Below are 12687 nucleotides of genomic sequence, written 5' to 3' on the forward strand. Positions count from 1 at the left end.
ATTGACGAGCTGCTTGGCATATTTAGAATTTGCCTTGTTTGGTGCACAAATTAGAGGTCTTAAGCTGCACACACCAATTCTGGGATCCACTTTTTTTTACATAAAGAGACTCTATCAATTTCTCTATTTAGCTTCTCAAAAGCTCAACCGTGACCCACTTAGGCTACAGTTGATACTAGTTAATGTTCTGAAAAGCAATCTCAGGCTACTAGATAGGGTTCTGAAAATGCTGTTAGGCTTTTAGGAGGTGACCTTGTCCCTCCTGAACGCCTTCTTTTTTCGTTTTTTTTTCTTTTTGCTGTAGTGTATAACCGCTTTGCTGTTCTGAGTGACCGTACCTGTACGTCCTTCAGAACGTGGCCCCATGTGTGGCTGTACACCTGCACGTTCCCAGTGTGTCTGTGTCCCCTGGACATCACATTATATCCCTTCTCTAGCATGCCCAGGATCCTGAACAAATTTGCTCTGATTCATTGACCAAAATCCATGAAAGGCATTTCCCTGATATCCTCCCTCTTACTGTAACCAAAGAAAATATTGTGTATGTTCCAGTAACAGAATTTGCTGTGACACCCGATACTACTGTCCCCAATGTGCCTCCCAACTAGGCCTCTATATTGGAGAAGGCTTCTGGATCTATTACACATCACTACACTATTAGTGAAGTATATGTGATGGAAAAATATTTTTCCAGTGTCCACTATCTGCTATTTCCCTGTATGACATGACTTGTGTATCGATACTGCCTCTGCTTGCTGCCTGAACTAACCCTGGACTGTTTATTGATGATGCCTCTGCCTGCTGCTTGCACTATTAACCATGTTTCTGCCTTCCACGTGAATTGACCTCGGCCTGTTAATCAACCATGCTTTTTGCCTGCCTCCTGAACAGATAATTTGCTCTGCCACTGTATTATTGGGATTAAAGACAACACAGGGGTCTCAAATATATAAGAGGTTCCAGAATAGTTTTTCCGACTGGAGAAAACTAAGTTTTTAGCTTTCTCTGGGTTTTGTAATTCTTGGATTGGGGGCTGAAGACTGGAGGCTTTGAAGAGATTTGGGTGGGAAGAAGCCTCTGCTCCTCTTTCCAGGTCTTTCCTGACTGAGTCCCTAAGCCTGATGTTCTGCTGGCTGCCATCTGACCACAGACTGTTAATCAACCATGCCTCTGCTGCCTGCCACCTGAACAGACCAAGCCTTTGCCACCTGTAATGCCTGCTTATGGACCATATCCTTGCCTACTGTCAGGACCAATACTTTGGCTGTGCTGGCCATGTCTCTGCCTGCTGCCTGGACAATTCCTCTGGCTATTGCTGACCACATCTCTGCCTGCTGCCTAGACCAATGCTTTGGCTGTGATGGCAATATCTCTGCCTGCTGCCTGTACTGACTATGGACAGTATTCCTTCCTGCTGCCAGGACAATTCCTTTTCCTGTCGCTGACCACGTCCCTGCCTGCTGCCTGGACTAATGCTCTCCTCTGTGGACAGCTGCACTACTAAAACCATGGCTAATCTTTTGTTTAGCCTTTGCTCAGCAGAATGTATTTTGGGGTGTAATTCGTGGTATGTATATGCTGTGTTAGAAGCCTGAAGGTACTACTTGGATGTTGGGCCTCTAGATGTGGCCAGGCTGTGGAAAAGTCTGACACATGTGGTATCGTCATGCTCAGGAGGAGTAGCAGAATGTATTTTTGGGTGTAATTCTTGGTATGTACATGCTATGTGTTAGAAATATCTTATGAACTGACAACTTTGTGTAAAAAAAAAAAAGTTTTCATTTTCTTTCCACATTTTCCAAAAACGTGTGGAAAAAAATACATGTTCAAAAGACCCATTATACCACATAGAATATACATTGGAGTGTTTGCTTTCCAAAATGGGGTAATTTTGTGGGTAATTCCATTATCCTGGTGCTCCAGGTCCTTCATAAATGTGATACATAGTCAAGGAGTTAGATGTATAATGTATGTCTCTAGAGTGCCTGAATGTGCTACTTGGATGTTGGGCCTTTGTATGTGGCCAGGCTGTGGAAAAGTCTGAAACATGTAGTATTGTCATGCTTAGGAGGAGTAGCAGAATGTATTTTTGGGTGTAATTCTTGGTATGTACATGCTATGTGTTAGAAATATCTTATAAATTGACACATTTGTGTAAAAAAAATAAGTTTTCATTTTCTTTTCAGACTTTCCAAAATCTTGTGGAAAAAATTGACATGTTCAAAAGACTCATTATGCTTCAGAGAATATACATTGGGGTGTTTTATTTCCAAACTGGGGTCATTTTGTGGATAATTCCATTGTCCTGGTGCTCCAGGGACTTCAAAAATGTGATACGTAGTCAGGAACTTAGGTGTTACTTGGATGTTGGGCCTTTGTATGTGGCCAGGCCCTGCAAAATTCTGAGACATGTGGTATCGCCATACTCAAGAGGAATAGCAGAATGTATTTTGGGGTGTAATTGCAAGTATGCCTATGCCGTGCAAGAAATAACTTAATATGATAATTTTGTGGAAAAAAAAATTTCTTCATTTTCCAAACAATTGTGAGAAAGAAATTAAAACTTCAAAAAACTCACTGTGCCTCTTACTAAATATGTTGGACTGTTTTCTTTTCAAAAAGAGGTCATTTGGTGGGTATTTGTACTGTCCTGACATTTTAGGGCCTCAAAAAATGAGACAGGCAGTCAGTAAATCAGGATTGATCAAGTTTCAATGATACGTAACATAGCTTGTAGACACTATAACTTTCACACAAACCAATTATAATACACTTATCTGGAGTTTTTTTCCCGAACACATGTAGCAGAATACATTCTGGCCTAAATTTATGACGAAATTTGATTTCTATTTTGTGAAACAGAAACAGTTTTTTTTTTAAAATGTTTTCTTTTTTTTTCCGCTTATATCACAGAAAAAAACAGTGGTAAATAAATACCACCAAAAGAAAGCCCTATTTGTGTGAAAAAAATGATACAAATTTCATTTGGGTACAATTATCATTCAAATTGCGAAAGCTAAAAGCTGAAAATTGGTCTGGGCAGGAATGGGGTAAAAGTGCCCAGTATTGAAGTGGTTAATGGGGTTAATGCCTTGCAACTGTAAACCAAGCATTTGCGGTTGCAGCAGGCCCCATTGGCTTGGATGGCAGTGCAACCTGCCAACTTGGCATGCTGCTTTAAACTTGCTGTGGCCCTGGCATGTGAACAACCTCCCCCGTCTGCATTTTACACTTTAGGCGGGAGGCCAGGGGGCTCTAAGACCACGGCTCAGCCGCATGTTTTTACAGGCTGCGCTTGAGAAAAAGGCCCTTTTCTCACTTTTGCCTTCCTCTCCCATCACTTTATCCCTTTGTCAAGGCTTTCAGAAATAACCGATGCTACCAGGTATGGGGAACTAGGTGACCTCCTCCCTGGATGCAGTGCTTGGTATTGAGCAGCCAGTCACCAGGAATGAACATACAGTATAATCTGAGAAGAATGATGTCTTCAACCCTGTGTGGGACCTGACACCATGCCAATGGGCTCAGTGACAGGGTCTCTTTAATTTCTAGCCTGGATGTCTCAATGCTAGTAGAGTAGGATATGATCATGCCCAAAAAGGTTGTATGTGGCTTTTACAAATGTTCCCCTAAAGTATGCTAGCAAGTTTTGTTTTTTAAAACATGAATTTTTGTTTAAACGTGAAAAGTCTGGTTGATTAGGTCTTTTTGCTGGCCAGCAGAGCTGAGCACTCAGAAATGTGTTTATGTACATTCAATCAACACACATCTGTGTTCCCGCACAGCACCAGTCAACAGACACCATGACACAGGAATCTGCAAACGTGTTCATAGCTGCTGTCAAAAACTATACAAGGATCCTTTATTAGGTCACCCTTTTTTTTTTTGTTGGCAACAGCAGAAATGAGAGGGGGAAGTTCTGCATTGTTAGTGGATAACACCTTATAAGGCTGTATTGCACAGTGCTGGCAATCTAACATGTTTTCAGGCACTGGGGGCTGGCGGGAAAAGTAAATAGAAGGAGGAGCTCACAGCAGGTGACACAGGAAGCTAAAAAGCTGCAACAGGAAATATCGGTGTCATCTTTTGCCAATGAAGTATATACCTTAAACAGTGAAGCGCTAAATAAATCAATAAATATATATATTAAGGTGCCATCAGTGGATATAAGTGCTATAGTGTTAATAGTTCCTTGTAGATCACTGGAACATTCCAACCAATAGTGTATAAAATTAGAAACCAAACTGAATGCTTAATATATCAGTGAAAAATACTAAATAAATATATAAATATATATAAACACACCAGTGATAAATATTCTAATACCTCCAATAGAATCTTTCTTCTCATTCACAAAAAAAGTGCTCATTAGTGAACAAATAATCAAAAGCTCAAAAAGTGAACAAGTGTATAAAATACTTTTCAACGTGCATATGCAAAAAATATATATATAAATATTAATATATATATAAATAAATAAAGTCCATGCAGGTGTAGCTTGTGATAAAAAACAGTGGTCTTCACTTCTAGTGCTCACACACAAATCCTCAAATGGCAGCAGTGCCTGCTCACCTCCCCGCACTGACCCTCAAGGGGCCAAAAGGCTACTTAATCTCCTCTATGGCCAAACTTTCTCCTTCGGTAGCTCAGCAGGGGATCACAGGGTCTCCACTTCTCCTCCACTCATACGTCATATAGGACATAAAACAGAGCTCCCATAGTATAATATTGTTTATTATAGGCCACTTATATTACATATTGGTTATACTCACAATTTTCTCCCTGGTTACAAAGACCTTCCACCTCATCCCATAGGTGTATCACATGAACACAGGGGAACACCAATATGGCCGCTCCGTTCGGACATGCGTCCCACGTGACCGGAAGTGACGTAATTCTGAACCGGATATGGCGTACCGACGCGTTGCGTCACGTGCGTCGTGACTTCATCAGGGTTAACGCCCACCAGTGTCTGAATGCATTTAAATAGGATCAGCCTAATCTCTCTTCCCAATTAGAAGGCGGGCTCTCGGCGGCCATTTTCCCGAAGCCCGCTATCTTCATTATACAACACAGAGGGACATTATCATAATGTCCCCCTATGGGAAAAAAACCTTCGATCTATAACACTATTTATTACTGCAATTCTTATATCCCATTGTTAACCGATAAATCTATGGAGTATCACTATATAGTTTAAACCCCACAAACCACCCCATATTAAAAAATCTCTTTATTATATTAAAAAAAACCTTTTTACACATAGTAATTATATTTAATAGACACCAATTAAAATTATATATATAAAATCTAAAACCCATATAAAAAAGTATATATATATATATATGAATATATATATTATTACCACATCTATGGAATTACCCTTCTACCTATAGACCCATCCTGCATGTTAATATACCTTGTATTCCAATTAAATATTCCTCAAAAAAATCTTAATATTAAAATAGGACCATTAATACTTTAACCATTAATATAAATCTCTACCATATATAAGAACATCTTTTATATATATATAGAAGGAATCATGTTGATACACCCATGGCTTGAGTTTACAGTATTCCTCATATTATATCCGTAAACAGATCCCTCCCTATGCCGCCAAAAATAGCATTTAGAGGCAATAATGATCAGAGAACTAATCAATATGTACCACCATACCATACTCCATATAATGGATGGAAGCAGCAACCAAAGAAAGGAGGACCCTATTACAATAATAAAAATAATATTAAGAAAAATAATAATAATAACAATAAAGGGAAAAATGGAGGTAATGGTTGGAGACCTAATCCACAGTGGAACCAACCAAATAATTATCATAGACCAGAATACTATGGCCCCCCTAGGCCTGAGTATTACCAAAGACCGTATAATTATTACCCGGAAAGGAGCCCAAGATTCTATCCACAAGAAAGGTGGTATCCACCCAACGGAGAAGGTAGAAGCCCTTTTGAGATGTCTAACAGATATGAGGCATTAAGAAATGAACTGCCACCGAGAGATTTTTTAGACAGAGACAGGAGTCCGGAAGGAGTAAGATGGAAAAGCCCCCCAAGAGGAGGGGATGCAGGGCAGGGTGGAAACAGCAAAAGAAAAAGAGAATAATAGGGGAAGGCGTATTTAATTTGAGTGGATGTGATCTATCTAGAGAAGAGATCATGGCGTTAGATAAAGGCCTGAAATTTGCACCACCCAAAGCAGCCAATAAATTTGACACCTATGTTGATGCTCAAAAATTCATCCGTAAGTTAAATATAAAAAAATATTTTTTAGGACTACCAGGGGCAAAAAGCAATATAGCAAGCGGTTCGAGTAATGAGATTTTACATAGTCATTTAAAAAATAAGTCACTTTTTAACCCACAAATTTCTGGTAATCACCATATTGAGGTTTTTAAACGTATGATTAACAAAGATCTGGATAATCTTAAAATTCCAAAAATTTCAACTAATATTGGTATCCAAACAGGAATCAATAGCCTTTCCAAAAGAGATAATATAGTAATCAGACCGGCAGACAAGGGAGGGGGGATTGTGATTCTGTCGAAAGAGTACTATTTACAGGAATTGAATAAACAATTATCTGATAGTACTACATATAAAGTGATTTCAAAGGATCCGACATTAACATATAAGAAGAAATTGGTTAAACTTGTACAAGAAGGAGAAAATAGGAAAATTTTAAATAAAAAGGAGGCCAAATACCTAGTACCTGAATTATGTAGGATACCCATAATATATACAATTCCCAAGATACATAAAAATATGAAGGAACCTCCAGGAAGACCTATCGTAAATGGAATACAATCCATCCTGGCGAGATTAGGTCAATATGTGGATTTCTATTTACAACCTGCAGTTCGAAAGACCAGAGCCTATTTACGCGATACGAAGCATTTAATTCAACTACTGGATAAAATAGAGATAAACTCAGAGGTTATTCTAGCAAGTGCGGATGTAACTTCCCTATATACCATTATAGATCACGATGGAGCAGTGGAAGCAGCTGCTTGGGGCCTGAGACAATATACCAACATTGGATGGCCACAAAGAAGATATATATTAAAATGTTTAGAATTTGGCCTCCAACAGAATTATTTCTGGCATGATGGGACCTTCTTTCAACAAATAAAAGGAGTTGCATTGGGGGCTAAGTATGCCCCCAGTGTGGCCAATTTGTATATGGCCCACTGGGAGGAAGAAGCGATTTATCGCCAAACCCCCGAGGAACTTATGCTATATTCTAGATATATAGATGACGTGATCATTATATGGAAGGGAAACAGTGAGTCATTACTAGGGTTTCTGAATGGAATGAATATTAATAATAGAAATATAAATTTTACATGGACATATGATAACTGTCAGGTTAACTTCCTAGATTTGAATATTAGAATAGAAAGAGGAAGAATTATTACCAAAACGTTTTTTAAGGAAGTAGATAGGAATGGCTATATACCAGTAGACAGTTGTCATTTTCCCCCATGGCTGTATAATATCCCAAAGGGGCAACTGGTTAGGCTTAAAAGGAACTGTTCAAGCCAAGAAGATTATAAAAAAACAAGCGGAATTGATGGGGAACAAATTCATAAATAAAGGGTACCCAAAACAAGAAATTGAAAGAAAGATTAATGAAGTCGGGAATCTGGAGAGGAACTCGTTAATATTGGACAAGAAGAAGGACGAGAATTTTGACAGTCAGATGGCCATTGTGCTAGATTTTAATGTTCACTATAAAAAAATAGAACAAATATTTAGGAGGCACTGGTCAATTTTGAAATCTGATCCTGTGTTGAACCCAATATTAGATGATTGTCCAAAATTTATTTATAGAAGAGCACCCACATTGAGGACGAGGCTAGTTAAGAGTGTGTTAGATCCACCTGGTAAGAAAAAATCAACTTTTTTGGACCAAATAGGTTTTTTCCCGTGCAGACATTGCTATGGATGCAGGGAAACAAGAGGAAAAAATGTGAGACGGAAAACCTTTAAATGTAATGTTGACGGAAAGGAGTATAAAATCAAGGATCTCATTACCTGTCGTACAGAAGGTGTGATCTATGGTTTGGAGTGTGACTGTGGCTACCAATACATAGGCAGAACAAAAAGACCGCTCTGGAAACGTATTAGGGAACATGTTCAGAACATAAAAAATGGTTTCCCAAAACACAGTGTATCCAAACATTTTTTAAAAAAACATAATAAGGATCCTTCAGGTTTGAGGTTCTGGGGGATTCAAAAATATACCAAACACTGGAGAGGAAGCAATAAGATTAAATCTTTGAGCCAGGCGGAATCTCGATGGATTTTTACTATGCACACGCAGGCCCCTTTTGGACTCAATGTGGAATTTGATTTAAATTGTTTTATTAGTGACTTTTAAGTATCAAGTTTTTTAGGGAGCCCCTAGTGGCGGTAGTCTGTTTTGAATGGATATATATGTATAATTTTTATTGGAACATTTGATAATATAGACTTTGGGTCTATCGTTAGAATAGACGGGAGTACAAAGTAGTTTAGGTAAATATATATCCATTAGTTATCCATTTGAATTATTAACATGTTTTTAGTTTTTATTGATTTTTAATATATGAGATTTAATAAAAAGGATGAATAAAAGGTTTATGGATATAATATGAGGAATACTGTAAACTCAAGCCATGGGTGTCTCAACATGATTCCTTCTATATATATAAAAGATGTTCTTATATATGGTAGAGATTTGTATTAATGGTTAAAGTATTAATGGTCCTATTTTAATATTAAGATTTTTTTGAGGAATATTTAATTGGAATACAAGGTATATTAACATGCAGGATGGGTCTATAGGTAGAAGGGTAATTCCATAGATGTGGTAATAATATATATATTCATATATATATATATATACTTTTTTATATGGGTTTTAGATTTTATATATATAATTTTAATTGGTGTCTATTAAATATAATTACTATGTGTAAAAAGGTTTTTTTTAATATAATAAAGAGATTTTTTAATATGGGGTGGTTTGTGGGGTTTAAACTATATAGTGATACTCCATAGATTTATCGGTTAACAATGGGATATAAGAATTGCAGTAATAAATAGTGTTATAGATCGAAGGTTTTTTTCCCATAGGGGGACATTATGATAATGTCCCTCTGTGTTGTATAATGAAGATAGCGGGCTTCGGGAAAATGGCCGCCGAGAGCCCGCCTTCTAATTGGGAAGAGAGATTAGGCTGATCCTATTTAAATGCATTCAGACACTGGTGGGCGTTAACCCTGATGAAGTCACGACGCACGTGACGCAACGCGTCGGTACGCCATATCCGGTTCAGAATTACGTCACTTCCGGTCACGTGGGACGCATGTCCGAACGGAGCGGCCATATTGGTGTTCCCCTGTGTTCATGTGATACACCTATGGGATGAGGTGGAAGGTCTTTGTAACCAGGGAGAAAATTGTGAGTATAACCAATATGTAATATAAGTGGCCTATAATAAACAATATTATACTATGGGAGCTCTGTTTTATGTCCTATATGACGTATGAGTGGAGGAGAAGTGGAGACCCTGTGATCCCCTGCTGAGCTACCGAAGGAGAAAGTTTGGCCATAGAGGAGATTAAGTAGCCTTTTGGCCCCTTGAGGGTCAGTGCGGGGAGGTGAGCAGGCACTGCTGCCATTTGAGGATTTGTGTGTGAGCACTAGAAGTGAAGACCACTGTTTTTTATCACAAGCTACACCTGCATGGACTTTATTTATTTATATATATATTAATATTTATATATATATTTTTTGCATATGCACGTAGAAAAGTATTTTATACACTTGTTCACTTTTTGAGCTTTTGATTATTTGTTCACTAATGAGCACTTTTTTTGTGAATGAGAAGAAAGATTCTATTGGAGGTATTAGAATATTTATCACTGGTGTGTTTATATATATTTATATATTTATTTAGTATTTTTCACTGATATATTAAGCATTCAGTTTGGTTTCTAATTTTATACACTATTGGTTGGAATGTTCCAGTGATCTACAAGGAACTATTAACACTATAGCACTTATATCCACTGATGGCACCTTAATATATATATTTATTGATTTATTTAGCGCTTCACTGTTTAAGGTATATATTATTGGTTACTGAATGGTTAAGTTTTAAGTGACAGCAGCTGTTTAGATAGGGATTGTGCCTATATTGAGCGCAGGAGGATACTCTAATATTGCCAATGAAGTATGGCATCGATAGACATTCTGAACAGAATTAGAAATAACTGGGCAGGTAAAATGGTTCACAAAAGCATTTCAACTGTGTATTCAGCTGTTTGGCTGGAGTTCAGCTTTAGACTTAAAAAAAAGAAATGGATGAACAAGAGAATCATTCCTTGTTTTGTGTTGTTAATCCATTTGGCATCAGATATCATGTATTACATGTCTGTTCACTATTGGCAGAGCTGTAATATCAGTCATCCCAGAACTATTTTCTTCTGCAAGAATCACATACAAAGCCTCCAATATGGTGACCTAATGTGTATTCCACACCGCTTTTAGCTCATTGCTGCCATGTGTCAGGAGGAGGATAAAGACAATACAAAATCCAAGGTCATGTTTATTCATTGTATTAAGGTAGATGCAAATGTTAAGTGACATTTTTTTTAAGCAGTGTGTATCATAAACAATTACATTTTGTTTAAATTAAATCATATTTTTACCTTTTTTATATACTTTTTACAGCTCAGTGTTGTCAATCTCCTGCAGCCTCCTTCCAGCAACTTGCCATCTACCAGCAGTCCTGCCATGGCCGTTTGCATTTCTCAGAGTGGGTTTCCTGAAGATGACAAGATTGGACCGTGTGTGATGATGAAATGTTTGTTTGTAGCCTCAGACTACAGAAGCCTGTGCTAAGGTGACAACGCATAAGCACAATCGGGAGGTATGGAGAGTGTGAAGTCGCACTATAATAGGAAGTGCCTGAACAAAGACAATATTGGCAAAATCATTATGGGGATTATTTTCATGAAAGCTGCAGATTCAAAGATTTCAATCAAAAGAGAAGTATGGGGTTTCCTCTTTTTTTTAAAAAAAATCGAACTTAACTAGGTGGATGCAGCATTGGTGTGATGCTGCATCTGTCCCTCTAAGGGTGAGAACCCAGTAATCACATGATTGCTGATCACTGAGATCTCACAGGGGCACTGAGCAGAGAGCGGTGACTGTTAGTCACCGCTCTCTGCTCAGCCCCCCAGCGCTCAGTGGGCTGTGGAGAGGGAGAGAGTGGCTGGCTCAGGCTCTCAGCTGAGAGGCTGAGCCAGATGCTGCTCCAGACTCTGGGATGGATCCTGACTTTGAAATCGAGATCTTTCCCCAGCCTTGACCAGCTGCTATAATTCATAGTTCCACCCAGATGCCACGGGCCATATGATAGTGTCATGCATCTCCAACATCCTTTGAGACTTTCATTACATTCTTCTGGTAGAGCACGGAAACTACTATAAATCTCACTAATGGAGTCTTTGAAACATACACTGATCAGCCATAACTTTATGACCTCTGACAGGTTAAGTGAATAACATTAATTGTCTCATTACAATGGCATCCAAAAATTGATTAGGCGGGACGTAAACATGTTGTCCCTGAAGTTCATGTGTTGAAGTCAGAAAAAATGCATTGCAGTTTGTTGTGTATGGGGCTGTGTAGTCATAGACCAGTCAGGGTACCCATGCTGAACTGTGTCCACAGCCAAAAGTGCCTACAATGGTCACGTGAGCATCAGAACTGAACCACAGAGCTATGGAAGAAGGTGGCCTAGTCTGATGAATCACAATTTTTTTACATCCTGTAGGTAGCCAGGTGCATGTGAAATATTTACCTTGGGACGAAATGGCACCAGGATGCTGTATGAAAAGAAGGCAAGCCAGCGGAGGCGGTGTGATGCTTTGGGCAATGTTTTGCTGGGAAACTTCAGGTTCTGCCATTCATATGGATGTTACTTGACACGTACCAACTACCTGAACATTGTTGGAGACCAAGTACATCCCTTCACGGTATTCCAAAATAACAGTTGCCTCTTTAAAAGGATAATGTGCCCTGCCACAGGGCAAAAATGGTTCAAGAATGGTGAGAGGAGCACAATAATGCGTTTAAGATGTTGACTTGGCCTTAAACTTCTCCATATATCAATGCAATTGAGCATCTGTGGGATGTGTTGGAAAAACAAGTCTGAACCATGGAGGCTCCACCTCGCAACTTACAGAACGTAAAGGTTCTAATGATGGCTTGGTGCAAGATACCACAACACACCAAAAAATAGGTTTTAATGTAGTTGTATCCTTTCTTCAGTGCTGTGCACCACAATGCAAGGATGGCTCACATCTGTATGTTATGGTATGCTAATGTGGTATCAGCATGTTCGTTGTTAGTACTCAATTAATGCAGCACAACTGATTGGCTCCCTATGCTGTTTATCCCTCTCTCATTCTAAGCCCTACTGTACAAGGGCTGCAAGAGACTTAAAGCAGTACTCAAAACTTTTAATTTCCTATGCAGTAGGGCAGTGCCCGCACTGCATGGGTTAGGTGCTCATTTTGCCCAGTTGCTCAGGGAAAAGCTGTATTTACCCATTCCTCCGATCCTTTGGAAAACCATGCTCCCCCACGTCCAGCGGTGGACTGTTCCTGCT

Source organism: Staurois parvus, unplaced genomic scaffold (genome assembly GCF_062004578.1).
Source record: "Staurois parvus isolate SC_StPar_1 unplaced genomic scaffold, SC_StPar_1.0 ptg000362l, whole genome shotgun sequence".
In the NCBI taxonomy this organism is placed as follows: Eukaryota; Metazoa; Chordata; class Amphibia; order Anura; family Ranidae; genus Staurois; species Staurois parvus.